We start from the raw sequence: 9,403 nt of genomic DNA, 5'->3' as shown, positions 1-9,403 counted from the left end.
ACAACCAAAAACTCTCATGTGAGTGACACTATGATTTCTTCCACTCCATGCCACTTCGGGAAATATGTTCTAGACGCTTTTGGTTGGACATCTATTCAAGATATATGCTGCAGAAGCAACAACTTCAACCCAATAATCATTTGGCAAATGCTTTGCCTTCAACATACTCCTTTCCATTTCCATAATGGTCATATTCTTCCTTTCTGCAACACCATTTTGCTGAGGTCTATACCTTGTTCTAAATTGCTTGTAAATTCCATGCTCCTTGCAAAAACGAAGGAATTCATTTGAGATGTATTCGCAACCTCTGTCATTCCTGAGGACTTGGATGTAGTTTCCACTTTGCATCTCAACAAGAGATCTATATTGGCGAAAGAGATAAAAAATTTCACTTTTTTGTTTTAGGAGATAGACACATGTCATCCTTGTATAGTCATTTATGAAGGTCAATACATAATAGCTGCCATGAATTGATGGTGCCTACATTGGTCTACATAAATCTGAGTAAACAATCTCCAAAGGTGCCTTTTCCCTTACTGGCTTTCCTACTGGAAATGTCTCTCTATGTTTCTTGCCCAAGAAACATCATTCACATAAACTATAAAACTTTTCTATGAATGGAAATCCTTTCACCATGCCTTTCCTATGCAACAAATTCAACCTCCCAAAGTTGAGATGTTCAAATCTCAAATTCCATAACCAATTTTAATCATGGATCTCTACTTGATAGTTCACTTGTGTGACAGCTACATATTTCTTCCATCCTCTTGTGAGTTCATTGATAATTGTGTATCTGCACCTTCTTCTTTCAAATCTGATCTCATCTTTAGGGGAAATATTCTATTATTTGTCATTTGAACCTTCGCAATCTATTGTCTCCTTGGAGGCCTATCCAAAATCGTGCATATATCATTCTGCAAAAAAACATTGTAGCTCTTTTGCATGAGTTGTCTAATGATTATGAGGTTATGCTTCACACTGGGACAAAGTAAACATCTGAGATGTACTTCTTCTCCCCCTTCTTTGTTAGGAAATTAATTCTTCCTTTTCCCATGACAAAGGCTTTGCTACCAGTCCCTAATGTCACTTCAGATTTCACACTTTCATCTAGATTGGAAAACACTTTTATGTTCCCTAACGTGTGGTTTTTACACCCTGAATCTAGATATCATATATCACTTTGTTTTTATTGTGCTACATTACAAGCTAAAAACATGCTATCATGGTTCTGATTTTCTTTTGTGAAATTTACACTTGGTCTGTTACTAATGTCATATTGCTTCTTTCTACATTCATTTGCATAATGACCATACTTCTTACAATAATGACATTGAATTTGAGATTTATCATACCTCTTACATGTGCTTGATTTTGGTTTGGGCCTTGACTTGGATTTTGATTGTTGCCCCTTCCACTTGAGGTTGAAGGGTTGCTTCTTCCACCACTGTGTGGGCGTTTTCCTCTTCCTCTAGCATATGATATTCCTCTACCTTGAGCTTGACCAAAGGAAACTTGTGCCTTGAAGGCATGCTCCAATGAGGAGCTTGTTGCTATATTCAGTCTATGTTCATGAGAAATCAGTGATGCATGCAGCTCATCCACTGAGAACTATGAGAGATCCTTTGTCTCTTCTATGGCCACAACAATGGAATTAAATCTTGTTGGCAAACTTCTCAAAACTTTCTCAACTATTCTCCTTTCTTCAATTGTCTCACCATGAGACCTGATTTGAGAAACCAACCCAATTACATGTGTAAAAAAACGAGTCTACATTTTTAGACTCTTTCATACAAAGTGTTTCAAAATCTCTTCTCAACATTTGCAGTTTTGTTGTGTTGACTTTTTCCATTCCTCAGTAGGTTTTTTGGAGGGTGCCTCATGGTTGCTTCGACTTGTCGCTCCTGCAACCCTTGGGAAAATACTTTCATGAACTGCTTGGAAAATATAGAACAAGGCTTTTGAATCCTTCTTCCTATTGTCCTTTAACAAATCTCTCTCTGCTTGAGACAAGGCATTGTATGTTTTTGCATCTTCTTGTTATGGAAAACCATTTTCCACCAAATCCCAAATGTCTTGAGACGAAAATAGGGTCTTCATTATTATAGCCCAATAATCATTATTTTTCCCATTAAATTGAAGTATCCGAGTATTAGTCAATCTTGTGCTTAATGTTGCCATTTCTGAGTGTAAAAAAAACTTTCTACCTTCTGATAAATATGCTAAAAAAACCAATATGCCCTCAAAACATAAATTTTAAGCCATAACCCAACTAGCCACAATTTATATTATATGTCAAAACATAAAGAATTTATATTGGATAAATGGAAGCTGCAGCTCCAAGTGAAACACACAACAAACTTACTGTAAAACTGGTTTTCACATGCCCACCAATATTTCCTCCATGATTTTCTCCTCACTACCTCACAAACTCGCTCTATCTCAACATACAAATTTGACATTAAAGCATGACAAAGAAAATAATTAATGTGCAACATGGATGAATTTACATAGTAAATGAATTTCTGAACTTGTAGGTATTGTGAAATGCAGGCAAATGCAGGCAACAGTGGCGGGGTGAATGCTTGCCCAAATCTATTTACCAAAATACATTAAATGTCTCAACTTCTTTGATGTGATGGGAATGGTCCTCAGTGTACTTTCTCTCCGACTTCAGTGCTTTCCCTTGCAAACAAAATCGCAACCATGCAGTGGTTGACTGAGAAAGCATGGTGTTTGTCAATTTATTTAAGACAATGGTTTGAATTATTATTTCAAAAAAACATTTTTACTCCACAAACCCTTGTTCTCTTTCTCTAAACTTTTATTTATCTATGCTTTATAGCTCAATGACAGAATGAGATTAAGATTTTCTTTGTTAATTGGAAGCTATTTTATTCTCATCCAACCTCAAAAATAAGAGGTAAAGATGAAGCATCATTTGAAACACAAAACATAAATACTCAAACATTTTATTTCGGAACCGTTTCTAAAAAACATTTTACTATAAGACCTTTGTTTTCTAAATCCTAATTTTCTACTCTAAACAGATCAATGACGGAATGACATTAAGAGTTTCAAAGATTTTCTTACCAGACACAGCACGTGCTTTAGATCGAGACGCTCAAGATGAGGAAGGCATTGGAGCAGGCTTGGAATGGGAATACCGACATCTTTTTCCCTTTTAAGGCAGCAGGCATTATAGATAGAGAACTCCTTCAAGGATGTGAAGGTCCCCATTATTTCAACAAATCTCTCCTCACTTAGACCAAGTGCTCTCTCTGTCGCCCAAACCATTGACAATTCAATCAGATTGCTTCCGCCCTGCATTTCGAGGCACCAAACCGCGGAAGAAAGCTCCTGAAACAGCAGCCCATTCACTCTCAAGTCCTTGACATAGTAATATTTTGTGGAAATTAACTCCAGAGATATGAGGCTCGGACAGTTTATATAAAGCTGGGGCCGCAGCCTGCGAACCGAAATGCATAAAGTTGTAATCTTGCAAGCGGAAATATTGATAGTCCGCGGTCCAAAGTAATTTAATATGCAAAGATTTTCGAGTTGAGGACAAAGGGAAACGAGGCGATCTAAAGAGTCACCCTTGAATTTTACATTCCGTAATTCGCAGGTGATGAGATGCTGGAATCCGTCAAAACTGGGTGGAATACTGGAGATAATGCAGTTGGAGAGTTCGAGCCTGGTTAGAGTATTGCAACAGAAAAGGGTGGGAGGCAGTATTCTCTCTTGAGGGAAATTGCGGAGAGAGAGGTGTTGGATATTCTTTGAGGCCACCAGTTGTATCCATTTCCATACATTTTCACAGCTAAATCGCCAGAGAAAAGATTTCGAGTAAGTAGACAGATCCAAGGTTTCTAAATCAGAGGAGTGTGAAAGCAAAATGTCAGAGATTACATTCTCCACTTTTGTGATGGATAATGGATCAGGGTGTCGTTTAACCATAAACAAATCAGGGGCGATGATAAGTTTTGGAAGTTGGGTATGGAGATATCTCCATCTTTTAGAAAGAATGCACGATCTCACAGCTTCTTTAATGGGCAGTTCGGAAAGAATGGAGCAAAGTAAATCATCTGGAAGTTTGGTGAATAAATCTAAATCAATGCCCATGCTGCGGAAACTTACCAACTTAATGGTTCTTCTCTGGTTCTGGGGTGTCCTGTGCCAAAATGTGGCTTCTCTTGTTCCGGGGTGTCCTGTGCCAAAAGGTGGCCTTCTCCAGATTCTAAACTCCGTTTACCTGTTTAGCAGGCTTGTGGGTGGTTACCTCATGCTCAAGAGTACACTGTCACCTGCTAGATCAAAAAACACCTCAACTGGTAGGGTTAACGATTTGCACCTGAAGTGGTAGGTTTACCAATTTGTTTGATTAAAAACATATGGGTTCTCTCTTTTATCGCAATGACACCCTTGATTAGTTATAAGTAGGGTATGGTTTGTTATTATTGGATATTAAAAGTAATTTAAATTTATTTTAATTTTGGATTTGTTAAATGCAGGGAGAGATCAAATATTTTTTCATTTTAAAAGAGATTCATATTTCATTAGATTTGATTCCTTGTTTTTTAGATCCAAAATTTTAGGTGTTTCTTAGATCTAGAATTAAGATGGATCTAGGCTAATTTAACTATTAATAATTGATTATGGCCTAGTTTAACTTATAGACTAAATAACATTTTTCATCTGAATGCATGAAAATCTGGCAATACAATTTCAAGATCTAATACATTTTTCAATGAATAAACGGATTCAGTACCACAAAAAACCCTTGGAGCACTAGAATTACGCACATTAAACAATTCAAACTCAAATTTTTTAAAATATTTTTAAGATTCTGGTTAAAATTGAGGAGAGAAAATGAGGTCATTTCGTGTATAATTTACTCTTCGCCATTATAATTATTTAATTATTTTATTTTATTTTATAAAAATTTTATGTAATTACGCCGTAAGGCGTTCCCATCTGAAATGGACTCCCCCAGCTGCCCCCGTGTCTTATTGTTCACCCTTAGATGGATGGTGTTAGACGATTGAACGAATTTCGATCGTTGATCGAAAACTAAAATAAAACTGCAATAAAAAAACGGGGAGAAAATGGGCAGGTAAAGCGGTTCGGTATGACTCTGAGTCCCTTCATTGTGCGGGTTCGCATGGCATTTGCTAGGTATCGATTACCAGTTCGCGGAAGAGAATCTCAGAGCTGCTCCTGAAATACATTGGAACAAACGCGTACTCGTTGCAATGGTCCCTGCTGCCTTGCGGCAGGTAATGGGGGACTAATAAAATAGCCATGGCAATGGCAGCGAGAAACGATCATAAGAAGAAAAATGGTGTTGTCAGTGAAACCAGTTCTCGAAATTTCCAACAGATGCAAAGCTACAACAGATACTCTGAAAACGAAAGAAGGGAATGATGGGTTGGTAAAAAGTTTGTGTAAACAGGGTCGGTTGAGGGAATCACTGCGCATTTTGCAGGACATGGTTGAGAATGGGATTTGGCCATACTCCTCTACTCTGAAATACATTGGAACAAACGCGTACTCGTTGCAATGGTCCCTGCTGCCTTGCGGCAGGTAATGGGGGACTAATAAAATAGCCATGGCAATGGCAGCGAGAAACGATCATAAGAAGAAAAATGGTGTTGTCAGTGAAACCAGTTCTCGAAATTTCCAACAGATGCAAAGCTGCAACAGATACTCTGAAAACGAAAGAAGGGAATGATGGGTTGGTAAAAAGTTTGTGTAAACAGGGTCGGTTGAGGGAATCACTGCGCATTTTGCAGGACATGGTTGAGAATGGGATTTGGCCATACTCCTCTACTTACGATTCTCTGTTGCAGGGATGCCTGAATGCTAAATCTCTTCCAGATGCCAAACTAGTCCATGCCCACATGGTTCAAACGCAATTTGAATGCCAGGATATCTCGCTAGGAAATAAACTGGTTAGTATATACGTTAAGTTAGGGAGCCTCATAGAGGCTCGCAGGGTTTTTGATGAAATGCCTCTGAAAAATGTGGTCTCGTGGACCGCCATGATTGCAGCTTATGCCCGGCACGAGCATGCTCAGGAGGCCTTGGGATTTTTTCATGAAATGCAAGATATGGGTTTACAGCCCAATCATTTTACCTTTTCCAGCATTCTCCCGGCGTGTACTGATTTGGAAGTCCTGAGGGAAGTTCATGGTGAAATTCGTAAGGGTGGATTCGAAACGAATGTGTTTGTGGGAAATGGACTTGTGGATATGTATGCCAAACACGGGTTTATTGAGTTTGCACGCGAATTGTTTGACAAAATGCCTCAACGAGATGTTGTCTCATGGAATGCTATGGTTGCAGGCTATGTACAGAATGGACTGGTCGGTGATGCCCTGAAGTTGTTTCAAGAGATGCCCAAACGAGATGTCATTTCATGGAATACAATGATTGCAGGGTATGCGCAGTGTGGGGATGTGGAAAACGCGGTGGAGCTGTTTGAGAAAATGCCTGGACATAATTTGGTTTCATGGAATACTATGATTGCAGGGTATGTGCAGAATGGATATGTTAAAGAGGCCTTCGAGCTCTTTCAGATCATGCCTGAAAGAAATGTGATCGCGTGGAATGCAGTGATTTCTGGATTTGCACAGAATGGGCAAGTTGAAGAGGCTCTAAACTTGTTTAAGACAATGCCTGAATCTAATGTTGTCTCGTGGAATGCAATGATTGGAGGATATTCACAGAATGGGCAAGCTGAAAACGCCCTGAAACTTTTTGGACGGATGCAAATGGTAAATATAAAACCGAATACAGAAACCTTTTGTCATTGTCTTACCTGCATGTTCAGCTTTGGCAGCTCTGCAACGAGGCAGTGAAGCCCATGAAGTAGTAATTAGAAGTGGGTTTCATTCTGATGTGCTTGTGGGAAATACCCTTGTAGGCATGTATGCAAAATGTGGGAGCACAGAAGATGCACGCAAGGTGTTTAACAGAATGCGCCAACAAGACACTGCTTCCTGGTCTGCAATGATTGTAGGGTATGCAATAAATGGATGTGCCAAGGAGTCCCTGGAACTCTTTGAACAAATGCAATTCACTGGCATAAAGCCTGACCGTGTTACTTTTGTGGGTGTTTTGTCTGCTTGCTGCCATGCAGGGTTAGTGGACGAGGGAAGGCAATACTTTGATGTCATGACTCGATTTTATCACATTACTCCTGCAATGGAGCACTATGGCTGTATGATAGACCTTCTTGGCCGGGCAGGGTGCTTGGATGAGGCAAACGACCTTATTAACAAAATGCCATTTAAACCGGATGCTGACATGTGGGGTTCGTTTCTCAGTGCCTGCAGAACGCATAACAATATAGACCTCGGAGAAAAGGCAGCACAACACCTTATTGAGCTGAATCCCCAAAATCCAGCACCGTATGTACTGTTGTCAAACATCTATGCAGCAGCTGGTAGGTGGGATGACATTGGCAGTGTGCGGAACAGGATGAAAGAAAGGAAGGTGAAAAAGAAACCCGGTTGCAGTTGGATTGTTATTAACAAACAGGTCCATGCTTTCCTCGTAGGGGGATAGACTACTCCCACAAAGAGAAACAATTTATGCGAAGTTGAAACTTTGTCTGATCAGATGAATGCTGTGGCATATACAGCCAACGTGGGAATTCTACCAAATGGTTTTGAGGAGTAAAAGGATGACGTTCGTTTCCACCATACCCAACATGGGATTTCTACCAAATGGTTTTGAGTAAAAGGATCACGATCTTTCCCACCATAGCAAAATCTGGTCATCGCATTTGGACTCTGGACTTTATAACATGTTCAGTTCTCCTAAGACAGTCGTACATGTACAGAAGAACCTTTTTAAGTTCTAGTCATTGTCACTCTGCTATGAAGTCCATGCCCAAGCTTCTTATGCAGGAGATTGTCGTGAGGGATGCTCATTGTTTCTATTGTTTCAACAAGAAACTGTGTTCTTGTAGAGATAGTTGTGGATGTCTCGAGCATTGAGTGAATGAACCCTGAGTTAGTGAAAAAAGAAAAACCCAGTAAAACAAGCCATAAGCATTGGTTTGCATAATGACCAAGCTTATGCATGTTGGCAAATCTTGCACTGGTGAAGATGGGCAGTGTTCCACTGTGGATTACGACTTGCCTACTAGTCAAGCTTATTTACGTAATCAATTATGATTGGTAGCCATGGAATAGCCGTTAAATTTTGGTTGCATGATGACCAAGCTTATATATGTTGGCAATCTTGCATTGGTGATGATGAGCAGTGTTCCTCTGCGGATTATGACTTTCCTACCAATCAAGCTTATCTATATTCTCTATCATGGATGTGTAGCCAAGGAATAGGTGTTATATTTTCTATTTAATATATGTAGCATTTCAATGTCCAGAACATATTTTCACTTTACCATTGTGTTATCAGAGTTATGAAGCACGGTTAAATTGACAGGAAGATACGTACTCATAGGTTGGGAGAAACAGAGAACCATTCTTTTATGATATTTATGTAACATGGATAAATAAACAGGTAACTATATATTTAGAGAGCTCTATGAGCAAATTTTGGGGATGGCAAACTAAAATTCACCAACATGGAAGTACCATTGCAGTAGTAAAACATGCAATTGGATAATGACAAGAAGCCAAAGATGGTGATGTTTGTAGCAAAGACAAAGGGCGCTATTACATGTAGGGATTTGGAGATTTGGATTCAAAGCCAACTTCCAAATTAATAAAGCTTTTGGTATAGGGAATTTTTTATAATGTACTTATATTTCGGATCTGTTATGTATGTGGGTGTAAATAAACAGTTTTTGATTGTATTTGAAGATAGAATAAATCCGTAATTGTATAAATGTATTGATAGATAAATAATTGATAGAATGATGAATACTACAATGAGGGCGCTCGTTATAAATATCTAAGTCGGGTGTTCTTCCACTAATATCTAAGTCGGGTGTTCTTCCACTAATGGACATATTTTTTTAATAAGACATATTTCATCTAAGTAATTAACTATTTATTATGTTTACGCCGTAAGGCGTTCCCATCTGAAATGGACTCCCCCAGCTGCCCCCGTGTCTTATTGTTCACCCTTAGATCGTTGATCGAAAACTAAAATAAAACTGAAATAAAAAAACGGGGAGAAAAGGGGCAGGTAAAGCGGTTCGGTATGACTCGAGTGGCATTTGCTAGGTATCGATTACCAGTTCGCGGAAGAGAATCTCAGAGCTAAGAGCGAGCTGCTCCTGAAATCGAACCCTGTTCGCAAGAATTCCCAAAGATCCATATGACCGAGCCATTGCTCGTTTCTGGGCTGCCTTTGTAGACGATAAGGTAATTTAGTTCATTCTTACTGTTATTCCAATCTTTTATAATGTTAATCCTTGTGATCTACG

The 9,403-nt window shown here is 39.1% G+C and overlaps 1 pseudogene; it reads left to right on the top strand.

Annotated features, from left to right (window-relative positions):
- The first annotated feature begins 5,004 nt into the window (after window positions 1-5,004).
- Window positions 5,005-8,329, top strand: LOC149144738 (pentatricopeptide repeat-containing protein At2g13600-like; annotated as a pseudogene).
- The last annotated feature ends 1,074 nt before the right edge of the window (window positions 8,330-9,403 follow it).

The sequence above is a fragment of the Pinus tabuliformis genome, chromosome X (assembly GCF_031772625.1).
Source record: "Pinus tabuliformis cultivar Carrire ecotype Pingquan chromosome X, CPIR1, whole genome shotgun sequence".
Taxonomy (NCBI): Eukaryota; Viridiplantae; Streptophyta; class Pinopsida; order Pinales; family Pinaceae; genus Pinus; species Pinus tabuliformis.
Note: the sequence above shows the minus strand (reverse complement) of the source record. Positions and strands in the feature narration are given on the sequence as shown.